We start from the raw sequence: 11920 nt of genomic DNA, 5'->3' as shown, positions 1-11920 counted from the left end.
CATTCAGTGGTAGGTAGGCACAACTAAATACCATGCTTAAATAAGCATGCATGCATTTATGTGTATATGATCTCTGAATCAGTCGTTTTATTAACTGCAAAAATATGTAAAACATTAAGGGCAAAGAGCTACTTGGAAAAGCGCTTCCCCATCATTATTAATTTGTGTTTGCTTGTCATTAGGCAGGAAGCTAGACAAATGAAAGGCTGAATGTGAGCCATTAATTAAAGGCTGAATGCGTGGTCTTTGGCTACTTAGTCCATCCCCTAACATTCATCTGTTGTGCAATGATGCTAAAATGTTTGGACATCATTTTTTTACTTTTTTGGGGGGGCAAGGGGGGATTTCTTAGGACTGGTAGCTAGTAGCTAGGAGTACTGGGCAATACTGGGGGGAAAATAAATAAATAAATTTTAAAAAATCACGGTATTTTCCAAATTACAGCTGTATGATATCTGTTGATATTTATCGTCACTTGAAACAGCACTTCCTGAGTTCTACTACTACTTGCCAAAGTGAGGTCTTACAAACCTGAAATTAAACCTACTGTTTAATTTAACAGCAGCCTAAACAATAACATTGTATCCATATATACATATGCAGAGAAGACTTGCACCCAGGCAATCTAACTGAGCAGAATCCAGATTTCTGGAATAATCACTTATGAAACATTTTCTTTGCTTAGGCTACTTTTAATGTTTTCAGAAATACATACAACAAATTGGGTATAGTATTTTAGGCCAACCTATAATGCAAAAGGTACCAACACTCATAGGTTTTGCAATGTGAAAGTATGTTATAGGGAACCAACCCACTGTTGTCTCACAATGCTTTCAGGAATACTGTTAATATGTGATTTATTAACAGGTTCGATTGCAAGGTCACTCAGCTTATCTCTACTGAAACTTCTAAAACAGGACTCAGACTAAATGGTTCGAAATAATGAAAGAAACAGTAAAATATGAGGGGAAGCAGAAAGAGGGCGAGAGATGGAGGAACATGTGCAAACTCACTCTCTTATAAAGCATTTCATCACATTCCCCGCTAACCAGTGCACAATATTTACATCTCACTACACATTTATTGCAGCGATAAGCAACCGCTTTTTCGCAGCTTAAAAAAAAAACAGGATATAATGAAATATTACTTTACATCAAGTAATGGATATATCATAATTACCTCAAAATATTGTAGATTCTGCATAATGAAACATCTCAACACTTTCCACAAACACATTTTTTACTTTTTCAGTGCACATTCCATGCAGGAAGACACGCTACATTTTAAAAAAATAGCTGCAGTAGGTTTGGGCGATAATGTCATCTTAGATACGCAATTATCGTCTCCAGAATTCCAATAAATAAAAGATTTTTCTTGCTGAAAATCCAGGGCACAAGGGCACATTAAAGAAGACCATTTAATTTAGTGTGCAACTCTGCGATTACTTAATTTGAGATTAATTTGACATTTTATACAACACTAGCAATATCTAAACTTGAGTAACCCATTTTCGGTTGGTTCAAAACCAAAACAGTGCCAAACGGTTGCCTTGACACAGGACATCTTTCCTCCACCTGTGCACATCTGTAGTTATCCATTTGGCCAAAAATTAACATGAATCTGGGCTTCACACGAACACCACAACTTAAGATCATAATGATCTGGACTGGTGGCTGCATGCTAACTACACCGCATTCCACATTATTATGCAAATTGGATTTAAGTGTCAAAGATTTAATTTTTTGTTTTTCAGTTAAACTCATGGAAGGTAGTATGTCTCAGGGCTCTTTGGATCACTGAAATCAATCTCAGACACCTGTGATAATTAGTTTGGCAGATGAGCCCAATTAAAGGAAAACTACTTAAGAAGGATGTTCCACATTATTAAGCAGGCCACAGGTTTCAAGCAATATGGGAAAGAAAAAGGATCTCTCTGCTGCAGAAAAGTATCAAATAGTGCAATGCCTTGGACAAGGTATGAAAACATTACATATTTCACAAAAACTTAAGAGTGATCATCGTACTGTGAAGAGATTTGTGGCGAATTCAGAGCACAGACGGGTTTGTGCAGATAAAGGCATAATGAGGAAGGTTTCTGCCAGACAAATTCATCGGATTAAGACAGCAGCTGCTAAAATGCCATTACAAAGCTGCTGGTGCCTCAGGAGTCCCACGAACCTCAAGGTGTAGAATCCTCCAGAGGCTTGCAGTTGTGCATAAACCTACTATTCGGCCACCCCTAACCAGTGCTCACAAGCAGAAAAGGTTGCAGTGGGCCCAGACATACATGAAGACTAATTTTCAAACAGTCTTGTTTACTGATGTGTGCCGTGCAACCCTGGATGGTTCAGATGGATGGCGTAGTGGATGGTTGGTGGATGGCCATGTTCCAACAAGGCTGCGACATCAGCAAGGAGGTGGAGGAGTCACGTTTTGGGCCGGAATCATGGGGAGCGAACTGGTAGGTGGTTTTAGGGTCCCTGAAGGTGTGAAAATGACCTCGACAAAGTATACAGAGTTTATGACTGACCTTCTTTTTGTTCCATGGAAGAAAGTGAATTGTACCTTCCACAGGAAAATCATCTTCATGCACGACAATGCACCATGCCATGCTGCAAAGAATACCTCCGTCATTGGCTGCTATGGGCATAAAAGGAGAGAAACTCCTGGTGTGGCCACCATCCTCCCCTGACCTCAACCCTATTGAGAACCTCTGGATTATCCACATGCCAAAGATCTCTGAGGGTGGGAGGCAGTTCACATCAAAATAGCAGCTCTGGGAGGCTATTCTGACATCCTGCGAAGAAATTCAAGCAGAAACTCTCCAAGTACTCAAGTTCAATGGATGCAAGAATTGTGAAGGTGATATCAAAGAAAGGATCCTACATTAACATGTAACTTGGCCTTTTAAGATGTTTTCTATTGAAATAGCTTTTGATTTCAGTAAATGTGACAATGCTGCAAATTCAACAAATGACCATTTTCAGTTCTTTACAACCTATAAAATTATTTGAAACTTGTGCATAATAATTTGGAACAGTGCATTCTGAGTTTTTATTTTTGAAAAACTACTGGTGTCACTGGGAGGTTTGTTCAATAAAATTTGATTTACACTAACGGTTGACATTAAAATTATACTGACTGTCATTTGCATTGACATTTAAGAAAATTATAGAAATATAATTTGCATAATAATTCAGAACATAGTGTATAATGACATGCATGGGGGAAAAAGGGCTAAACAGAGACCCATTAAAACCCATTTTTTAAAAAAAGGTGAGGGAAGAGAAAATAAATCCTTAGAAAGCAGCAGAGCTTTCAAACATAACGACCAAAAGAAGAGGGGAAAAAAAAAAAGCATATCAAAAAGTTAGAAGAGTTGGACACTAGCCCTTAACTTATGAGGACACACTGATATTAAAACTATATACTGGTATTTGCAAAATGTATTTTAGTGCCATCACAGGTAACTTCATTTTTCTCCCAACTTATGTTTTAGCTACTTAGTTAAAATACACAAACTTTTCTGGCCAGATAAACATTAAACTAGTATCATATAAGAACAATATTTAATCTCAAATACTTACAATACATTTCTCTTCCCTGCAGGTCCTCACTAAATACCAGTATTTCCATACATGTTAACCCTTTCTCAATAAACCACATCAATAAAAGGCTGACCAAACAATTTGTGTTAACTTACACACACACACACAGATTCCCTCTGAACACACTGTGGTGGAGGGTAGCGCCTTCACGGTCACGCCTTGTGCACTTACTTCACATTGTGACAAAAGGCTAATGCGCAACACAACACGTCCGTGTAAAAAAAGGGAACACAGTGCAAACTGTTTTTGGTGCAGATTTAAGATGCTGCAACAAGAACTCAAAAAAGACCAGACTTTCTGGGCAACGTCTATACCTGGCATGGTCCAATTTACTTCGCAATCTGCTGTCGCTGAACACAATAACGGAACAGATAAGTGGCAGATTGGGAGGAGAACTGGATCGAGAACAGAGACAGGGTGGGGTGAGAAAGAATGTCACTCCACCTGTCAGAGTTCAGAAGTGGGCACAATTCACACGTTATGCCACACAGTAGACCTTATAAGGAGGGGGAACGACACTCCAGGGCCATGTGCCCTCTGCGCTGTGATAACAGCAACACATGTGCTGGACTTTGCACCTCTGGGACATTGGACCTTGTCCCTGTCCCCCCATACCCCAGGCAGCTGTGAACCGTTCCTGGAGCTCCTTCAATCTACCTGTTTGGGTGCATGAAATGAGGGGATACCAACTCATCACCACACCCTGCTAATCACACGCTGCTTCACCCAACCTTTCCGCACACAGTCAGGAAGATTGTACCTGCATGGGTGGGGGTGGGAGTACATACGCCTGTTGGATACACCCACGTGCTTTGGTGCGGAGCAGTGACTGACAGTTGGATAAAAGTTGAAAGTTAAATGTATTGCCACTTAAAATAATTAAAAGGTAAAAGGGCAAACCAAAAACAAACAAAAAAAGCAACAATTTGCAAAGTCGTTTAAATGAATGTTAAACCTATTTTTGGTATAAAATAAAATGATAAAGTTTGAAAGTAAGAGATATAAAACAGCAAAGTGGCGTGTGTGACTGGCATGTGTGACTGTGTCTCTCTTGCACACTAACTTGTATAATCATTTGACCAAGAAAAATACAAATCAAAACTGTACTTATGTAAATTTAAGTGAGTAAAGTTACAGCTAGTAATTAGAATCCATCTCTGCCTGTGTGTTAAGACGTCCATTTTGGTAACTACCTAAAGTCCAGTGAAAAAGAGAAACTTCCAATTTAACTGTGATTCTTCAGGGCTCACTTCCATGGAAATCTGCACAACAATCATCACAGCTAGCTACCTCTGCATGCCAAACCAGCGGAGTCACTGGCTGACAGAACAATGCCAACATTAGTGGGACAGCTATGCAAGGCAGTCCAAGTGTGTATGTATATATGAACTTTTTTTTTTTTTTAACAACAGTGCATCATATCACCTTTTGCATTTGTTGCTTATTACTACAGCAGCTTCATCACACACTTATAATACACATTTATACACCATCCCCCAGGTTTGCCATGTGACCAAAATCTCTCTCTCTCACACACACACACACACACACACACACACACACACACACACACACACACACGTACGTACATATAAAGCAATGACTCATTCCTCCTTTCTCAGAAGAGATGCCCTGTAGTACATCATGATGGTAAAAGCATACAAGAAAAACAAACTCACTTCTGCCAACTCAAGGCTTCCAGCACACCGGCGACCGGTGTCGGAGCAGGTTTTTTCTGAGCGCAATACTACGAAGCCTTCAACCCTAAACCCTTAAATAGTCAGACACTGTTTAACTTCAAAAGAGCAAGTGTAAAATCTGCCCAAACACCAGGAACAAATAATGAAACTAATACCTACACTTAAGCAGTCTCTAGTTTAGGTGAACACCATGCAATAACAGTTCTTACGAGCTTGCTTGTGATGTCTATGGAGAGCCCCCCCCTCCCCGGTTACTCTCTGCTGGGGATGGGTCAGAGTGCCTGTGAAACTGGAGACTGCTGGAATGGCTGAATTGAACTCATGTTTAATTCAAAAACTGTCAGTCATTTCCTTCAGCGGGACACACAGATCAGCAGATTAGGTGTGTGCTCAAAATACGCTGATGGCAATTTAATCAAATGAAACTCATACTTGAAGGCTGTGGTTCTTCAAATAAAACGTTTTATGGAAGCTCCACTTGTGATTGCTAAATTTTTCACTTTAGAACAGCAAAATTTACTTTACAGTGCACTGTAAAACATACCCGTGTAAAAACTATGGTTAAATCAATACGTGTCATCTTTTTTTAACCAAGACGTCCCATTTACTAATACAAGTACTATATCATATAGTGAGCCAAATGTCCTGAGGCAAATTCTGTAATTAAAGACCTGGTAAAACCAAGACCTAATGCAAAACTAAAAATTACACATAATTTATCCACACTTCCTGAAACCAGTCATGATCTTAAGGGACTCTAATCCATTTCCAGAACAAGGACTCATTGTAGAGACCAGAATGCTTATTTTCTGCTCATTAAACTTAAGGGAGATTTTCTTAGAATGGGAAATGGGCATTAAGCATAAACAATGAATAAATGCTGATCTAGTGGTAGCCAAAGCAACTATTAAATCCATTTAAAGCCACATGGTTTGAATTGTTGTGTGCAGTCTAGTGTCAACTACTGTTAGCTGAGGACCAGATCCTATCTGTATCAAGACCAACACTTACAATTTAAGACATATTTAAGCTCCCCTAGAAGCCCCAGAATAAAATGGTAAGATCAGTTTTAGAATCACTTCCCCTGTGGAAAAGGATATGAGGTAACAAGGTAATAAGAGTCCACATGACTCAAGCGGATTTCATCACGCCCCGACAGACCAGACCAGTCTTGCCACTCAAGAGAGGCCCAACAAGGTCTGGAATATTCAACATTCTCAGGTGACAATCCTGTGTCTGACCTGTACTCAGAGCATCAATCTGTCCATCCTTCTCTCATTCACACCTTCAATGGAGGTAACAGAGAGAAGTCATTGTGCGTCTCCCAAGACAATGACACTGCTACAGCTCAAAGACTCACTCAGAGGTAACACTCCAAATGCCAGTGACTCCAGAGGAGGTGAATAACAGGACAATTACTCCAGACCACAAACTGCAGCCCTCCAGCTGGTTAAGTGGGACTCATTTATACCATGCTGAGTGTTAGGGGACAGAGGCTGAAAGGAGCTAAAGGAAGCCGATGAGCTACAGACCGTAACGGCGTCAGGACTGACGGCCGGACTGTGGTGTCTGCAGGCGGGGGACTGCTGGATACACAAAGCCACAGCATTGTTCCCCCACTGTCGACTCAGCGGAACAGCACACTCAGAAGGCCCGTGCTTGTTTCACTGGAGTGAACTTTCAACTGAAGTGGTGTGTACGTAACAAGACTGTGCGACACACACAGGCTACAACTCAGATAAAAGTCCGAATGACGGAAGGCAGCCGTGACAGGTCCCTGACGCAATACAGAGGAAATGCATGCCTCACCTGGCTACCGCTGTGTCGTCAATAAAAAATAAATAAAAGAAAGAAAAAAAGACACTCCATGTTCCTGAGAGTACTGATATCTGAGAGAGGGATGTGTGGAATTCTGCTGGTCTAGTCTACAGTGACATCATTTGTAAAGATAAGGAGAATTTGGACAATGTGTGCGTGGCATCATGAAAAGTCTGACCATGGGTTTTGTGCTGAAACGATGCACGTGTGTCTCTGTGTCTGTGTCTCTCTCGCTCCCCCCCCTTTGGTATGACAAGAGTATTTCATATTTTTGGGTGTTTTCTCCCCTTCAGGAATTCACAGTGCAAAAATTTATCTAAATTCATCACAGCTTTAGTATTTTACTCAAAAGTAGCTCTTTTTCTATAATGGGACCTCAAAAACAGTCAGTCAGCCAAGCTAAATCTTTTAAAAAGATGATCTTGTCCAACAACCACTGATTAGTTCTGAACTCAAAAACAGAAAACAAGAAAAACAAAATCTTAATTCTGATCACCAAAACTACAAATACAAAATCCTGAAGCCCTACACTTTACCTAAGTGTTGTTAAGCATTTTAAATTTCCCTGCTACCATCACTCATATGATGACACATCCTTTTCACTTCTCACATACGTGACATTTCAACTATAGTACTAATTTTGTAATTATAATAAAAAGCACATGGTAGCAAAAGTGGAACACCATCACAGAAATCTATACAGCCACGGCCCATCCCTCAATTACACAACATGGCATGTGCAAAGTTAACATGCCAGGATGAAGGTCCAGGCAAACCATGACTCAGCATAAAGAACAGATTTCATGACAGCAAGGGGTAGAGGAAAAGGCCTTCTGTTCCGCTTCTCTACTTTTCCCCAAACAACCCTGCCAACAGACAAGGAGCCGACCTGAAAAGAGCACGTTCACACGAAATTCAAGGGAGCGGTCGAACACGCCGATAAAGCGGTCGCAGAGAAGATTTGTCTCATCACCAAGTGCACTGCTGAGACATTATAAGCGTGTTCCCTGCTGCAGACAGCTACTCCTGCTGTTACCAAGGAACTAGATCATGCGTGCGTGCATATGTGAGGCGGTCAAAGCTTTATGGTTGCACATAAGGGTAACCCTTTAACTCACCACGTGACTAACTGTTTACTACGACTGTCTTTAAGCAGAAAAATGATGGCAACCTAAGAGTGCTGCTGCAGCACTGTCAGTCCAGGGTCACACTCCAATTCCTTCATTTGACACAAACAAATGATTTGCTTGAAATGTCTAATTTATGAGACAGTGCAACAGACAACCAAATTGCCCGCACATTAATAACCTCCTGCTGCTGGCAAGCCTTGGTTAAAGATGAAAGAGCAGTTTGAGATTTATAAAAAAAATAAAAAAATTAAAAAGGTACAGGCTTGGTGCTTGATTAACAGTTAATAGAGAGACAAACAGAAGAGAGAGAGAGAAAGTGAGAGCGAGAGAGAAACAAAAGATGTAGGTCTAACTGCTAGAGCAGAAATTATTATGGTTAAAGCAACTCCAAGAATGTCTCCACCACAGTTGAGAGTCAAATGATGCAATTTATATTTCAATACTAAACTTAAACACACTAGCAATAGGCTTTAGAGGTCTGTGTAACAGTGTCCCAATTACTGCTTATTACACAAGTTCACACAAGAGGATTTCGTTTAGGTGGCACTGGAGTTCATGCTTGTAGCTAATCAAATTTAGATAAACTGTGTTCATCGAGACAGTCAAGATCTCTCTCGGTGCCCATGTAGGTGCAGTGGTCATCACCTGGGTGGCTCATTTATGTCCAAGAGCTTTACTGAAATTCACGATGTGCCAGCCCTCATTCCTTCACGCCGTCTGTTCGAATCAGCGTCCGTGTTGCAACACAAGCTCCCGGCAAGAGCTGCAGCATGTGCTGGTGTTAGGGAGTTGTTTGTCTCTGGAGCTATGTTTAACCAGACAAGTCTCAACACTGCTCTGGTCAAGAGTTCTTTGCAGTCAAGGCTCGCATCCAACGGTAAAGAAAACAGAAGCTGTCTGAGCCCTGAGTTCGGATAGCTTGCACAACCATGTAATTAGACTCTACACTTCTTCCTGATTAAGGAATATTATTTTGCATTTTCTAAAACAAATCACCCACCCACCCTGCACAAAAATAACCTTGCTTGTGATAGCCTCTCTTCTACGAAGACAAAATAGACACACACCATCAATTCTATTGGCCAAGCTAAAATATTCACCACTAGCAATTTGTCACTACCAATGGCAAATGTTTGGCCATACTAAACAGTGTTAAAGTTTAACTGTAAGAGATACACACTGAAAACTGGCAGAGACTGAAATAATCTTCTGCAACATAGACAACTAAAAAGGCCTCAAATACCATTTCAAAGTCCCCAACACATCCACATTTCATGACATGAATGCACAGTCATTGTGCACCAAAGTTAGGATCAGTCAGAGCGCTGGAAGCTTGCCAAGCTGGGTCCCTGAGGCTGGCGGTGGTGGCCAGCAGGACAGCTCCTGTGCCTCAAAGCATGATGGCATCCTTCAGTTTTACAATCTGCACAGCTGCTATGCACCCTGGAGCTTTTCAAACAACTCTGAGCACTGAACGTTCATGTTTCTGTTTAAAAATTTATTCTTGAGAGAGGACACTCAGAAGTATTTACTGGTAAATACTGGTAAATAGAACAGAAGGTTTCCAACTGCCCCCCCCCCCCCAAAGTAATGGCGACTACTAAACAAAACAAAAGCCACAGACTGAACATCAACGTGGTGACAGGTTGAAATGAAGCTGGCACACTGAGGTTCACCCACTACAACACTTAGTCGGTGCTGTAGGTTTCGCCATGTTAAGCAACACGTTCACTCTCCATCCACACACTACTGTAGTCGCCGTGTAGACTTCGGTCCATTAGCAGTTGTATTCCACTCTTTTTACCCAAGAATCCTGCCGTTCAGTTAATTCGCTAGTTGCCCATTTCAGTCACCAGAAATAATTGGATAACTAAACAGTTTCGCTCCATTATTCATGACTAAAATCAACATTATAATATCTGCACATCTGCTAGCAGTATGACAGTACGACTAAGATGTTTCGATTTTAGACCGTGTACTTAGCCAGCTAGCTAGCCAGCTAACTTACTTAAAAGGCAGCAGGTTAGTTTGTAATATAGTTAGCCATCTTTCCTGTAAGTTAAAAAAGATCCCCAAATATAACTGGTATTTTTACTCTAGTTAGTGAGTTAGGGTTAACTGTTACACGGCACACAGTGACAGCCAGGCTCATCCGTGCTATCTTAACTAGCTAACCTAAGCTATCTTGACTAGCTAAGGTAGCTTAGCTGACTAGCTGAACACCCAAGTACGTGAGTTGTTACGGCACTTAACAGTTCTTCGCCCTTTTTCCCGAGCTGTTCCTTTAGGAGAAACTAGCAGCTCAGCTAAGATAACCCTACAGTTCAGAAATGCTTGGCGACAGCTAACCATAGCTAATTAGCCAACAGTCATGGCGTAACTTCGAGCCGCTCGAGCTCGTTAGCTTAGCGAAGCTAAACAGAAACATTCGCTTCACGCGGAGCACTAGGAGCTGTCAGCTGTAACGTTGGAAAAGAACCGTTAACCTAACGAACCTAGTTAGTTTTTTATTGGGTTATCCGGATAAGATAGGGGTAGCTTTCTACAAAAACAATTATTTAAGCAGGGAACCATGTTAAATTAGCTAGCTACCCAGCTCTATTTGGCAAACCGTTTTTCGTTTGATGTTAAGGCTAGCCTAGCTCACCAGGCAGCTAGAAGTTAACGGCGAAACTTGGCAGTTACCTCAAAAACGAGCCACCCGGACACACAGCTCGAAAACGAGACACCCGGATAAATAACTCGAAAACGAGCCACCACACCATCTGGTCTTAAATAAGTCACCCTACCTGTTTAAACTAAACCCAGAGAGCTCCGGCGTAGCCGAGTCCACAGCCAGAAGGGAGTCGATGTCGCTGGAGTCCCAAGTGTGCGAAACGATTTCCAAACATAAAAACGCAACGTTCCCTGGAAATGCGGCAGCCCTGGCTCCTTTCAGCCGCGGTGTCACCTGCTCGCCTCGGTACGCTAGCGCGGCTCAGACAAACCTCGCCCTTCCTTAGCAACGGCCCGCCCCGGCCCGCGTACTGGGCGGTGTCTTCCAGCCTCTCCTCCACGCCGGTTAAATCAGCCGCAAAATATTCTCCACAAAGTGGAGAAGCGCACATTTGGGTGCCCCATCACGCTTCACTGATGGAGACTGCGCCTTTAATGGTTTCCTTTATGCCACAGTCTGCCTTCATGCATTACATTCGTCTCGATGTAGACTGTGAACTAACCTACGTATTTGGATTTTTTTTTTACTCGTAAATGCAGTAAATCTAGAAATATAAACGCCGCAGAGTTGCAAATTCAAATGGGTCGTGAAATAAAGAGGTGACTCGGCAACAGTTACGCAAATTAAACTAGGTCAGAGTCAATGCGGACTATTCCGCAGAAAGCACTCGGGTAAAATCAAATAAAAACTGGCTCTCGGCTCGTCCGGGTTGCGGACTACAGCGGTGGGCTGCAGAGCTCGGCTGTACGCGTGGCATGCCAACTGAGTATGCAGAGTAGGGAGCACTCGCACCTGCATCGTTTTGTTCTGTTTATGTCTCACTGTGATCCAGAGTCTCTTTCATATGGACCTTCTGCTGGTCATTTGCCCGATATTGACAATGTGTGATTACTATTGAGACTTTACTTTTTTTAGTCTACACCGGGAAACGCCTCTAAACTGCACGGG

General features: G+C 41.8%; 1 protein-coding gene across 11 annotated transcripts in view; it reads right to left on the bottom strand.

Moving 5' to 3' along the window:
* numb (NUMB endocytic adaptor protein) overlaps window positions 1-11460 on the bottom strand; it is a 41755-nt gene extending 30295 nt beyond the window's left edge. For 2 of the 11 annotated variants that reach the window (XM_035532526.2, XM_035532533.2), the window contains exon 1: window positions 11046-11386. The gene's annotated coding sequence lies outside the window, so the exon portion shown is untranslated. Of the gene's footprint in view, window positions 1-8901; window positions 9062-11045 lie in introns of all 11 variants that reach the window. The other 9 variants (XM_081722147.1, XM_081722146.1, XM_081722145.1 and 6 more) reach the window with 9 other exon arrangements.
* Between the last annotated feature and the right edge of the window lie 460 nt (window positions 11461-11920).

Source organism: Electrophorus electricus, chromosome 10 (genome assembly GCF_041902795.1).
Source record: "Electrophorus electricus isolate QZ-2024a chromosome 10, ASM4190279v1, whole genome shotgun sequence".
In the NCBI taxonomy this organism is placed as follows: Eukaryota; Metazoa; Chordata; class Actinopteri; order Gymnotiformes; family Gymnotidae; genus Electrophorus; species Electrophorus electricus.
This window is presented reverse-complemented; position numbering and strand designations above follow the sequence as displayed.